This window comes from Octopus sinensis, linkage group LG2 (assembly GCF_006345805.1).
Source record: "Octopus sinensis linkage group LG2, ASM634580v1, whole genome shotgun sequence".
Taxonomy (NCBI): domain Eukaryota; kingdom Metazoa; phylum Mollusca; class Cephalopoda; order Octopoda; family Octopodidae; genus Octopus; species Octopus sinensis.
Window position 1 is genome coordinate 120,011,627 of NC_042998.1, and position 11,450 is coordinate 120,023,076.

Consider the following 11,450-nt stretch of genomic DNA (forward strand, 5'->3'; position numbering starts at 1 on the left):
TATCATAAAGTGATGTGCATGTGTACATGCATGTGTGTGTGTGTGTGCATGTGTGTGTGTGTGCATGTTTATGTATGTACATGTATGTTTGTTAGTGTGTACTGTGTGCTTTTAAATACTATTTTCCTGATGTGTGTGTGTGTGTGTGTGTGTGTGTGTGTGTGTGTGTGTGTGTGCATATATATATATATAATATATATGTATATGTATATGTATATGTATATATATATATTGTTTATTCTTTTTTTCTTAATCTGTTACAGTGTTTGATTGTATTGTGGTGAATATGCCTATTGATGGAGTTATATTTTTCAATCTGCAAAACTAGTGCAGCAGCTGCCACTTTTAATAGATGTATGTGGTGCAGTGACTGTCAGTTGTTATAGAAGCTAACTGTTGGAAATCATTGATAAAACTTCCTGATTCCACAATGATGTACACTTCACAGAACACTCTATCCATTGACTTATAATGAAAACTGTACTTGACTTGTAGTTAATATAAACTAAACCCCACAGTTTTATATATCTTGGCCACAAGCAGCCTGTAAACAACAAACTTATCTTTTCCACATTTATTCATCAGTTAATGGTAGTGCTAACGTCCTATAAACTGTTGTATTGTTGGGATATTGCAACCATTGGGAGAGCAGCCATATAAAATTGGACTCAAAATACTTGATCTGTCTTCAATACTCCACAGAGAGAAGGAGAGTGACATGATATATGCCTATATGGCTGCTACTGTTGCTGCTCTGCCTCCTACTCTTCCCCTCCCCTCTGCCTCCTCCTCCCCTCACCTCATTCTCCCCCCTTCTCCCCTTCCTCCTCCTCCTCATCATTTGATGTCCATTTTCCATGCTGGTATGCGTTTGGTGGTTTCACAGGAACTGGCAAGCCAAAGGACTGCGCCAATATATATATGTACACACACACATCATCATCATCATCATCGTTTAATGTCTGCTTTCCATGCTGACATATATATATGTATGTATATATGTATGCATGCATGTATGTATGTATATGTGTACATATGCATGTATATGTGTATATATGTATGCATGCATGCATACATGTATGTATGTTTGTTTGTATGTATGCATGCATGCATGCATGTATGTATGTATATATGTATATATGTATGAATGTATGTATGCATGTATGCTTGTATATTTGTATATATCTATGAGCATGTGCCTTGAAATTTGTGTTTATCCATTGCCACCACCTCACAACTGATGCTGGTTTGCTTACATCTCTCATAACTTAGCAGTTCAGCAAAAGAAACCAATAGAATAAGTACCAGACTTTAAAAAATCTACTGGGGTTAATTTGTTTAACTAAAACCCTTCAGGGCTGCAGTCCAATGATTGAAACAAGTAAAAGATAGAAACTAAAGATAAAAAAGGCTATATGATTTATAGATTATTGCATATTGACAGAAGAACAGTAAAACAAAGAACATGAAAGATATATTTCTCATGATAATTATAGTAAGCATTCAGTGAAATCTTTTTCTTTTTTAATATATTCTCAAAATAGCTACTCTTATTTCTTTTTGTTTTTGCATTAATACAAGAATATTGTAGGCAGCATAATGCAGGTTTTGAAACAGGGTGTGTGGAAATTTACACTGAGGAAAATCTGAACATTGTTCCATCAAATAAATGCCATATGTTTTAATGTCACTATTTCTACATTTATAAACAGTGCAGAAAATAGAAAGAAGTATGGCAGTATATTAGTAGCATACCATGGTGATTTATGTACATGGTGTGCATGTGTGCATGTATATATGTGTGTGTAAATGTGTGTGTGTGTGTATATATATATATATATACATATGTATGTATGTATATATATATACATATATACATATATATGTATGTATATATATATATATACACATACATACATATATGCATACACACACACACATATATATATATACATTTACACATACACATGCACATATGTACACCATGTATACACACACACATACATATGTATATATATATATATATATATATATATATATATATACATGCAATCCAGTGCCCTAATGACTGCCAATTTGATGTCTGTTTCTCTCTCTCACTTCCTCCTCCCCCTTTCTTAACCTCCCCTCTCTCTCCTTCCTTTCCCTCTCCCCTCCCCTTTCTCTGTGTCTCTGTATCTTATAAGTTATTTGGGTTCAGCATTAGCATGGACAAGTTTATTGTAATATTCCATCTTGTCTCAACAATCACTTAAGTGATACTATATATTTTAGATCAGTGGTTTTCAACCATTTTTTTTTTTTACCAATGGACCCCTTTGATTCTTATTTTACTTAGGTAGATACTCATAGTCATCCGATGTCTAAAAAAATCCTATTATATTTTTATGATTAAATATTATTAGGAACTGTATGAAAAATTATCAAAATATTTTGTGCATTATAGAACCAATTTATTGCACCTATACTTTGACAAAAAAATCTTATTTTGATCTTGAGAACCAAATGGACCCCAGTTGAGAATCGCTGTTTTAGATGAAGGAACAGAACTGACATCAATAGACATGTTTCTCTACCTGGACAACACACACACAATCATTCTTAGATGGTGAAATATCTCGAAGGATTCATAAAGCAACTAAAACCTTTAAGGCTCTTGACTCTCATGTCTGCTTCCAATGTGGTCTCATGAGGTTCATAAAAGTTAGTATGTAGCATGGCAGTGCATTGGCTTTCATTCTTTATTTTTGTCAATAGGAGACACATTTTGCTTCTCCATGATAACACAAGACCACGTTCTGCAAAGATCACACAGGATAAAATATTGAATTTGGGCTGGTGTGTTCTACTCCAGCCACCATATTCACTGGACCTTGCACCAACTTGTTTCCATCTTCTCTCTCTACAAAGTGCTCTGAGGGGGAAAACATTTTCTCAAGAAAATCAGGTGAAAATGTATGTGGAAAGCTTCTTCATGTTGAGGCCAGCTGGATTTTACTTCAGAAGAATCAAAAAGCTACCTGATAAATGGCAAGAGGTCATTCAAAATAATGGCAACCATACTGATAATTGAAAATAATTCGTTGTAAAATTATTTCATGAGCAAAGGTATTTAACAGAATCGGAAATTATTTATGACTCAATCCAATAAGTGCAGAACAGAAAACAAAACCTGCCAAACTGAGAAATAAATGCTTTTGACTACAAACAATGAAGAAAAGGAATAAAGGATGATGTGAATATTTAAACAAAGATATGCTTTTACCTTGCAAAATTGAAGTGAGCTGTGAGATAATGCACAATTTTGTAAAGTGAGAGGAATAAGCTTGGCCAGTAATTTGTGTAGTTATGTATGTTTTCCCAAAGATTAAATCATTAGACAAAAGATTGGGTAAGATGCAATACATGTCAGAAGGTTTGTAAATCTATTTGTAGTTCAAGAAGGTACAGTGATACACATCAAAATACACTTCTGTATACATATTTGTACATCACACACATGGCTTTGTTTGAATGATAGTAGATAAGAGAGGGTGTTAAAGATTAGATATGGCAGCACTCAGAGGAATCTCAGAATACAGGAAGATACCTGGAGGCATAGACAGGGGGGACTGGCGAAAAATAATGTGGAAAAGGATGATATTGAGAATGTGGGATGAATTTTAAAAGAAAGTAGTTCCAGGGAGAGGGAGCGGTAACTGGTAGCACAAATGTCAATGAAATATGTGCATATTCTGCTTTCATATTATAGCAGCTGAATAGTGACATAGTTAGAATAGTGAAGGGATGGATGTAAGGTAAATAAGAGGTGGAACAGATTAGGTGCAAGGGTAGATGCAAGTGAGTGTATAGATATAAAAATAATGCTTTTAGAACCTCACTATCATCATCAAGACAGCTGTGTCTTCTCAAATACAGCAAATAACCAATTGTCTCAGTCTTTTGTCATCTCTTCTCTGAGGTTCAACATCTTAAGATCAGCCTTCAAGATCCTCCTCCTATGTCTTCCTGGATCTCCTTCTTCCACAAAATCTAACCTTATTTAATGATCAGTACTTCTTTATATAGCTGTTCACCATTCATACACATCACACGATCATACCAGCATGCCACATCTGATTCCTCTTATGCTCAATCTTTCTCTCAACACATTTGCATGTTGTCGTATATTGGCACTGCATATCCAACTAGTTTCGTTCCTCTCTAGTCTTCACATAGCTTCTACATTCAAGACACATGTCTCACTACCATGTAGCATTGCTATTCGCATGCGAGCATCATACAATCTGCCTTTCATGCTGAGAGAAAGGCCTTTTCTTATCAACAGAAGTAAGAGCTCTCTAAAATTTCTCCATTCTGTCTAGCAACTATACATTTAGAGCATTCTCTCCCTTGCTAATTTGATTGCCTAGGTAACAGAAGCTATCTACAACCTGTAGGGAATCACATGGGCATTCATGAAAATTTATTTCCTGTGTGTTCATTATGTTTATTTCTCCCATGCCTCTACTACATACAAAGTCAACTTTCTCTGTTAACCTTCTTATAATTCCATTGCAGGTCTTGTGTGTGTCCATAGCTTGCACTGAGTACACCATGTGGTATTTCTACTTTCACTTTTTCTACATACCAAGCAGCTTGGCACATGGTTAGTGGTTAGGGTATTCAGTTCATGATCATAAGGTTGTGAGTTTGACACCTGACAGCTTGTTGTCTCCTTTGGCAAGGCACTTTATTTCATGTTGCTCCAGTCCACTCAAATGGCAAAAGCTATAATTCAAAGGGCCAGCCTTATCACATTCTGTATCATGGTGAATATCCCTGAGAGCTACATTAATGGTATGCAGGTCAGTGGAGTGCTCAGTCACTTGTATGTTAATTTCATGAGCAGGCTGTTCTGTTGATTGGATCAACCAGAACATTCACCATCATAAGCAACAGAGAGCCAGCTAGGGTAGGCATACTGAGCAGGGCCATTTTCCTAAAGGTGGTAGAGTATGAATGCACATATCTAACATAGTTTCCATATAGTTACCATAATTTGTGTAAATGATGTAACAGCCAGTAATAAATTCCTAAATAGTACAAAAATATATATAATAAGTCAGGTGATAATAGTATATTAGTAGATATGGAACCTGAGTATTCTCCCAATCCCCTGCCATAACATGCCTTCAACTTAGAAAGATTAGATCAATATTTAAAAGATAAATAGTGACATGTATAAAATGACTCTAAAATGCGTTTCTCTACTATTCTTTCTTTTTGTTCTTCATTCTTCTCAAAAAGAAATGTCTTTTCAAAAGTAATATGAAACATGCTTAGGTTTATTCTAATTTACTCCCCTGATGAGGCACGCTTTGCATTTTTGAAGAAACATAAAAGAAATTGTAAAGCTTAATCTGACCATAGAAGGTTGCTCAGTGATTTTTCAGTGAACTTCCTCATATTATAATGATTTAATTCATTCTGGGTTCTGTTCAGTTCCTGAAAAATATCCAGTTCATTGTCATTCAGTCAAGTGTCAAACACTATTGTGAATTTTCAAATAGTATAAACAACACAACTGTAATTGATATTATAATTAATGTTATAACATTATAGTTGGTAGGCTGAGATAGTTGACATCTTTTACTTGCAATTTATACTCTACTAGCATTATCGCCCGGCGTTGCTCGGGTTGTAAGGGAAATAACTATATAAGCATTTTTAGAGAGTTATAGCCAAAAAATAGCAAAAAAATGCATTAAAATGGAAAAATAGGATGGTAAATTTTTTTTAAATCGTAGACTCATCGTAGACGCACGCTAATACCCAGAAGGGCTCGATATGAATCACGACTATAAGATACCCGCTTTTGGTTAAACTGCACCGCAAAATGTGGGAGTAGTTAGGAATCTAAATGGTAGGAGACAGACACACAACTTCACTTTTATATAAAGATGCTTTTTTTTTTCAGTCATAGAGTTAGATTTATGAAGGTCTTCAGTAGAAAATCCTTCGAATTCTGACTCGCTGCTTGATATAATGAAATTCGTATCCATTTTTTGTCAGAATTACAAATTTTGAAAACACAATAGGAAATGAGTAAAATAAAAACCAATTTACCTTTTCTGTCCGTCCGTGTGTCTTTGCAAATGTGTTGGAATGATAAGTGAGTTGTGATTTGGCGCCTTTTTTACTAATAACAAACACACACGTGTTTGTATGTAGTTGTATGTGTATGTAGTTGTATGTAGTTGTATATGTATGTGTATGCGTGTGTGTGAGGAATGACACACACACACTCACGCACGCACACATGTACATCAATGCTTTCGGAGTGATATGTTAAAATATTGAGTTTTCTCAAATTTTGTCTTAATTGGTGGTAAAATTGAAAGAAATTTTTTATGGCATCACCCACTGAAGTACTCTGAAAAATCTTAGGTAAACTCTAATTGAAGAAATTGTGTATTTATTTGTTTCTGTTTGCTGTGTTTTTTTTATTTTTTGAGTAGTGGTTTAAATACTTTCACTTTAGTCTTCCTCAAATCACTCTGTCGCTATTTACTTTCATTTTATTCGTCGCACACTGTGTGTGTGCGTTTGCGTGTGGTGTAAACCAGACTAAGAAAAGCATTTGACACACACACCAGAATGTGAGTTTTCTGTAAATTTTGCTTAATTGGAGTTTAAATTTTAAAAACTGGACCTGGCATGACGCGATGCATTGTACTCTTAAAAATGCTAGGTAAATTGTAATTGAAGAAATCCTATATTGTAGATTTGTATAACTCCCAAAGGGAGGCAGATAAAATCTGCCTTTTATAATAAGAGATATTTTGTCAAGAAACATGATTAAACAAGCTTTTTTTTACTTTCATAATAAAAGGTGTAAGTAGAAATTCCATGCTGTGTACTCAGTGCAAGTTATGGAGACACAAGTGGTGGTGTGCAATCACAGGAAAGTTAACAGAGAAAGTAAACTTTGAATGTGGCTGAGGTGTATGAATGTAAATATACATGAAGACTTGTTATTGGGGTGAATGCAAATCTTGGGAAAGAGAGGTAAATCCTATGACCCACTTTTCATTAATAGGACTGTAATAAATAATAACCATTTTCTTATAGTGTCGATATAATAATTATATTTCTTCTGGTCACAACAGCATGTGCATCAGTTTGTGTATGTGTGTATCTCCTTGTCTTGACATCACATGATAGTTGTAAATGAATATCATTCATTCTACAAAAACATAGGAGAATATTATCTTATTTGGAAACAGGTAAGGATTGGCAACAGGATGTGTATCTGGCCATAGAAAATCCACCTCAATAACCTCAGTCTGACTCATGCAAGCATGGAAAAGTAAAGAAAAGAAACTGATGAGGATAATGATGCTTATGTTTCTAATACAGTTACTTTTGAAGGGGAACAGTTATTTATATCAACCTCAAGAAGTTGGCTGGTACTTTAAGCAGAAGGAAAAGTAAAGTTAACTTTGGCAGAATTTGAATTTGTAGCGTGACACAAGAAGCCAGCGCCATTTTGTGAGATCTCACCGGCAGCCATTACTGTCCAAGACAAGAGTGAGATCTCACCGACAACCATTTTTGCCATGCACGAGACCACAGCGAGGCTCTCGTGGGCAACATCTATTTAAGGAGGTGTATTGAGCAACCCGTCCTCTTCTCTTGCGTTGGTGCTCACGTTGAACAACATTACAACCTAGCAGCTCACAGCGGATTCTTAACACGCTCTAACTTTACCCATTATCTCCAGAGGTAATGTACCTCTCGCAAATGGAGCTAACGAACTATGCGCTGACACATAGATGGTCACCGGGACAAACCCCATGAAATGAGAACCAAATAAACAACTATTGAATTGCATTCACTCGTAAGCTTCTTCTTCTTTGAGTTCCAGAATCCTAAGACTTCAAAAAAATAATTGTAATGGGAGGAGATACTCCACAGGTATCAGGAGCCTTCTAGTCCCATTATAAATTCATAAGTAAAGATCAAGAACAAATATTACAAGACAATTTGTTTTATGCTCCCACAATTCTGTCATTCTACTACCCAATGGTTTCTTTACTTGCCACCTGAACAACAAATAAAGTGACATTACAAGAGAATAAATTACAAAAACTATTGGCATTTTATATTGAGTATGAGAAAACATGCATGAGAACTAGCACAAACAATGATTAATTATAATATCATTAACAATTGTATTATTAGTGTGTGTGTGTGTGTGTGTGTGTGTGTGTGTGTGTGAGAAGAAGGAATGAACAGAAGTGATGTAGACTCCAGGTGCTCTAGCACAGACAACCAATCTAGGAGAACAGTAATTCTGCATATGAATATATGAAAGAAGCTAGTGAAGATTTTAGTCATACCACAAACAGTATTTCTAGTGTTGGTGGTACAATAAAATGCTCCCAGTCCACACTGTAGTATAATCAGTGATGGAAAAGGTTTTCAAACATAAAAAGAACCTTTCTAAAAACTTTACATACATTCTGCTATATGTGCCTGATGACAAAGGCTATGATGAGAGGTAAGACACTATGAGCCCAGTCCAACCCATGTTAGTAAGGAAAATTGGATGTAAAATTACGAAGAAGATAAAATTAAGTAAAGCTTCATTTCTCTCTGATACTTTTTAATAATGGTTGTATAGGAAATACAAGAAACATGTAAAGAAATACACAAATCACCAGTGTAAGGCAAAGGGGACAATAAAGCATAGAGAATGATGTGAATAAGACATGAAGAGTAGATAAGATGACATTTCTTAAGACAATGATAATATCTGACATAAAAGCTAAATATCAAAGTGGTCAATCAGATCATTATAGAATTGCTAACTGTGGTTTAAAATTGAGATGACAGTAAAATATTACAGCTCTATCTATGGTGAAAACCCTATTAATATCTTTTAAAGAAAAATCAATACCAAGGAATGGTTTACCACGTGAATGTAGTTTTAAGACTTATGAATAAAATATAGAGAAAACTGCCAGTGGCAACAGGATTTTTATATCTGTTTTTCCATGCTGGTATAGATTAGTCAGTAAAAGATAACAGCTTCTGCTTGTGTAAAGCTGCATGAGGGAACTGACTTCAGATTCCTGTACTTTAGCTGTAATTTAGATTAATGAATTTATATAGAATTAAAAAAGGAATTAAAGGGTAAGTGGAAACAAAATCTTTAATAAATATTAAATATAATTGTAAATGATAAAATATATCAAGCTTCGAAAAGTATAGGAAACTAATAAGCTAAAGTAAATTTATTTCTTCACAGGTGAAGATTTTCTAATTATCAGATATTACACAGACCACTGTCACTGTTACATCTTAATGTCTCAGATATCATACAAACCAGTATTACTGATACAACTACATATCTCAAATATCCCACTGATCAATATCACTGATTCCTTGGTTAGTATGACACATGACATGTTAAGGAGGTGCTTGGTTTTTGTTCATATACTTCCATACTACCAGTTCTCGTACAATTATAGTTACTATAGTAATATCTTTCATAATCCCAGTACTTCAAAAGAAATTTAGTAATTCATCCTACTCCACATTCTTGCTATCTCTACATTACCATATCATAATAATAATAATAATAATAATGAAATTATTGTATACAGTGCTCAGGTGCACCACAACTTGTCAAAAGTGTGTATAAAGTATATGCAGTAATGTACAAGTGTCTGGAAAGTGAACAGTGTATGAGTCAGATGCATGCTTGTGTGTGTATGGAGAGGAGAAAATCAGGTGTAGTGTTGGCGAATCTCAGGAAGCATGGAAGTTTTGAAGGATGCAGTGCTCCGACAACTAACAACTGATGCTGGCAGTTTGTTCCATACTTCAGCAACTCTTAGCATGAAAATATCCTCATTTATGTGAGGATGTCCTTGGTTATGTCATTGTTATTCAGTATCTCTGTCTATATCTCCATCCATTGCCTTAAGTTTCTTCTCATTATCATTATCATCAATGTCGTCAATGTCCTCCTCCTTCTCCTCCTCCTCCATCACTATCACCATCACCATCATCATCATGAAATGGGTGAAATACCTCCAGAGTATATCCAGCATGCAAAATATGCATATGGCAGAGTTACACACATGTAATACAGTGAGACAAAAAGCTTTGAGTATCTAAGATTATTCTTGTAATTAAAAGTTAAAAACTCCCTTTAGAGATATTTCAAATCTTAAAAGAATAAGCAAAAAAAAAAAAAATCCAATAGTATCAGCTAATCCTAATTTTTGCCAAAATAAAGACAATACATTTAGGAGTGAATCTTATCTTTAAATATCAACTAATCCAAAAGTTTGAATTGTCTGTGTTATTGGAATTAATCTTCTTGTTTGTTGGAATTTTTTGTCTTCTAATTGCAATCATAATCTGGATAACTCAAAGCTTTTCAATTCCTTATATTATGTATGTGAAACTCTACAGTATATGCACTAATAAAATGACAAGTTTTCTTCGTTTGGATCAAGACTGAGCCAAGGATTTGTAAATATATGAATGTGAGTTAATGTGTGTGTATATGTACATGTATGTGTGAATATAACCAGATGGTTAAGAAGTTTGCTTTGAAGCCATGAGGTTGTGGTTTCAATCCTAGTGTGTGGTATCTTGGGTAAATGACATTTTCTATAATCTCATCATCATTGTTATCATTATTTAATGTCCATTTTCCATGCTGGCATGGGTTGGACAGCTTGTCAGGAACTGACTAGGCCAGGGCCCACACCAGGTTCCATAGTCTGTTTTTGGTTTGGTTTGTATGGCTGGATATCATTCCAGCTACTATACTGAGTGCTTTTTACATGACACCAGCACCAGTGGTTTTTGCATGGAACCAGCACCCACACCAATGATTTTTATGTGGGACCTCGGTTTTAGGATCTTGATTCTGTTGTGGTGGGCAGGTTTTCTTGTGTACAGTAGTGTGCCACATATCTTGGTCTCCTGTCATCTCCTTCATAATGCACAGTGTTTTGAGATCAGTCTTCAATACTTCGTCCAAAGTCTTCCTGGGCTTCCCTCTTTCACAACTTCCCTTCACTTTAAGTGATTGGCACTTCTTTATGCAATTGTCCTCATCCATCTGCATTTCAACGCACACCTTGTAAAGGAATTTGGGTCAATGGAAACAGTATACAAGCCTGTTAGATGGATTCATCATCGTCATCATCATCATCATCATTTAACATCTGTTATCCATGCTGGCATGGGTTGGATGGTGTAACCAGAGCTGGCAAGCCAGTGGGATGCACCAAACTGCAGTCTGATTTGGTTTGGTTTCTATGGCTGAATGCCCTTCCTAATCCCAGCCACTTTACAGAGTGTGGTAGATGATTTTATGTGGCACCACATGAGTGCTTATATGTGGTACCACATGGACACTTTTATGTGATGCTGCATAAGTG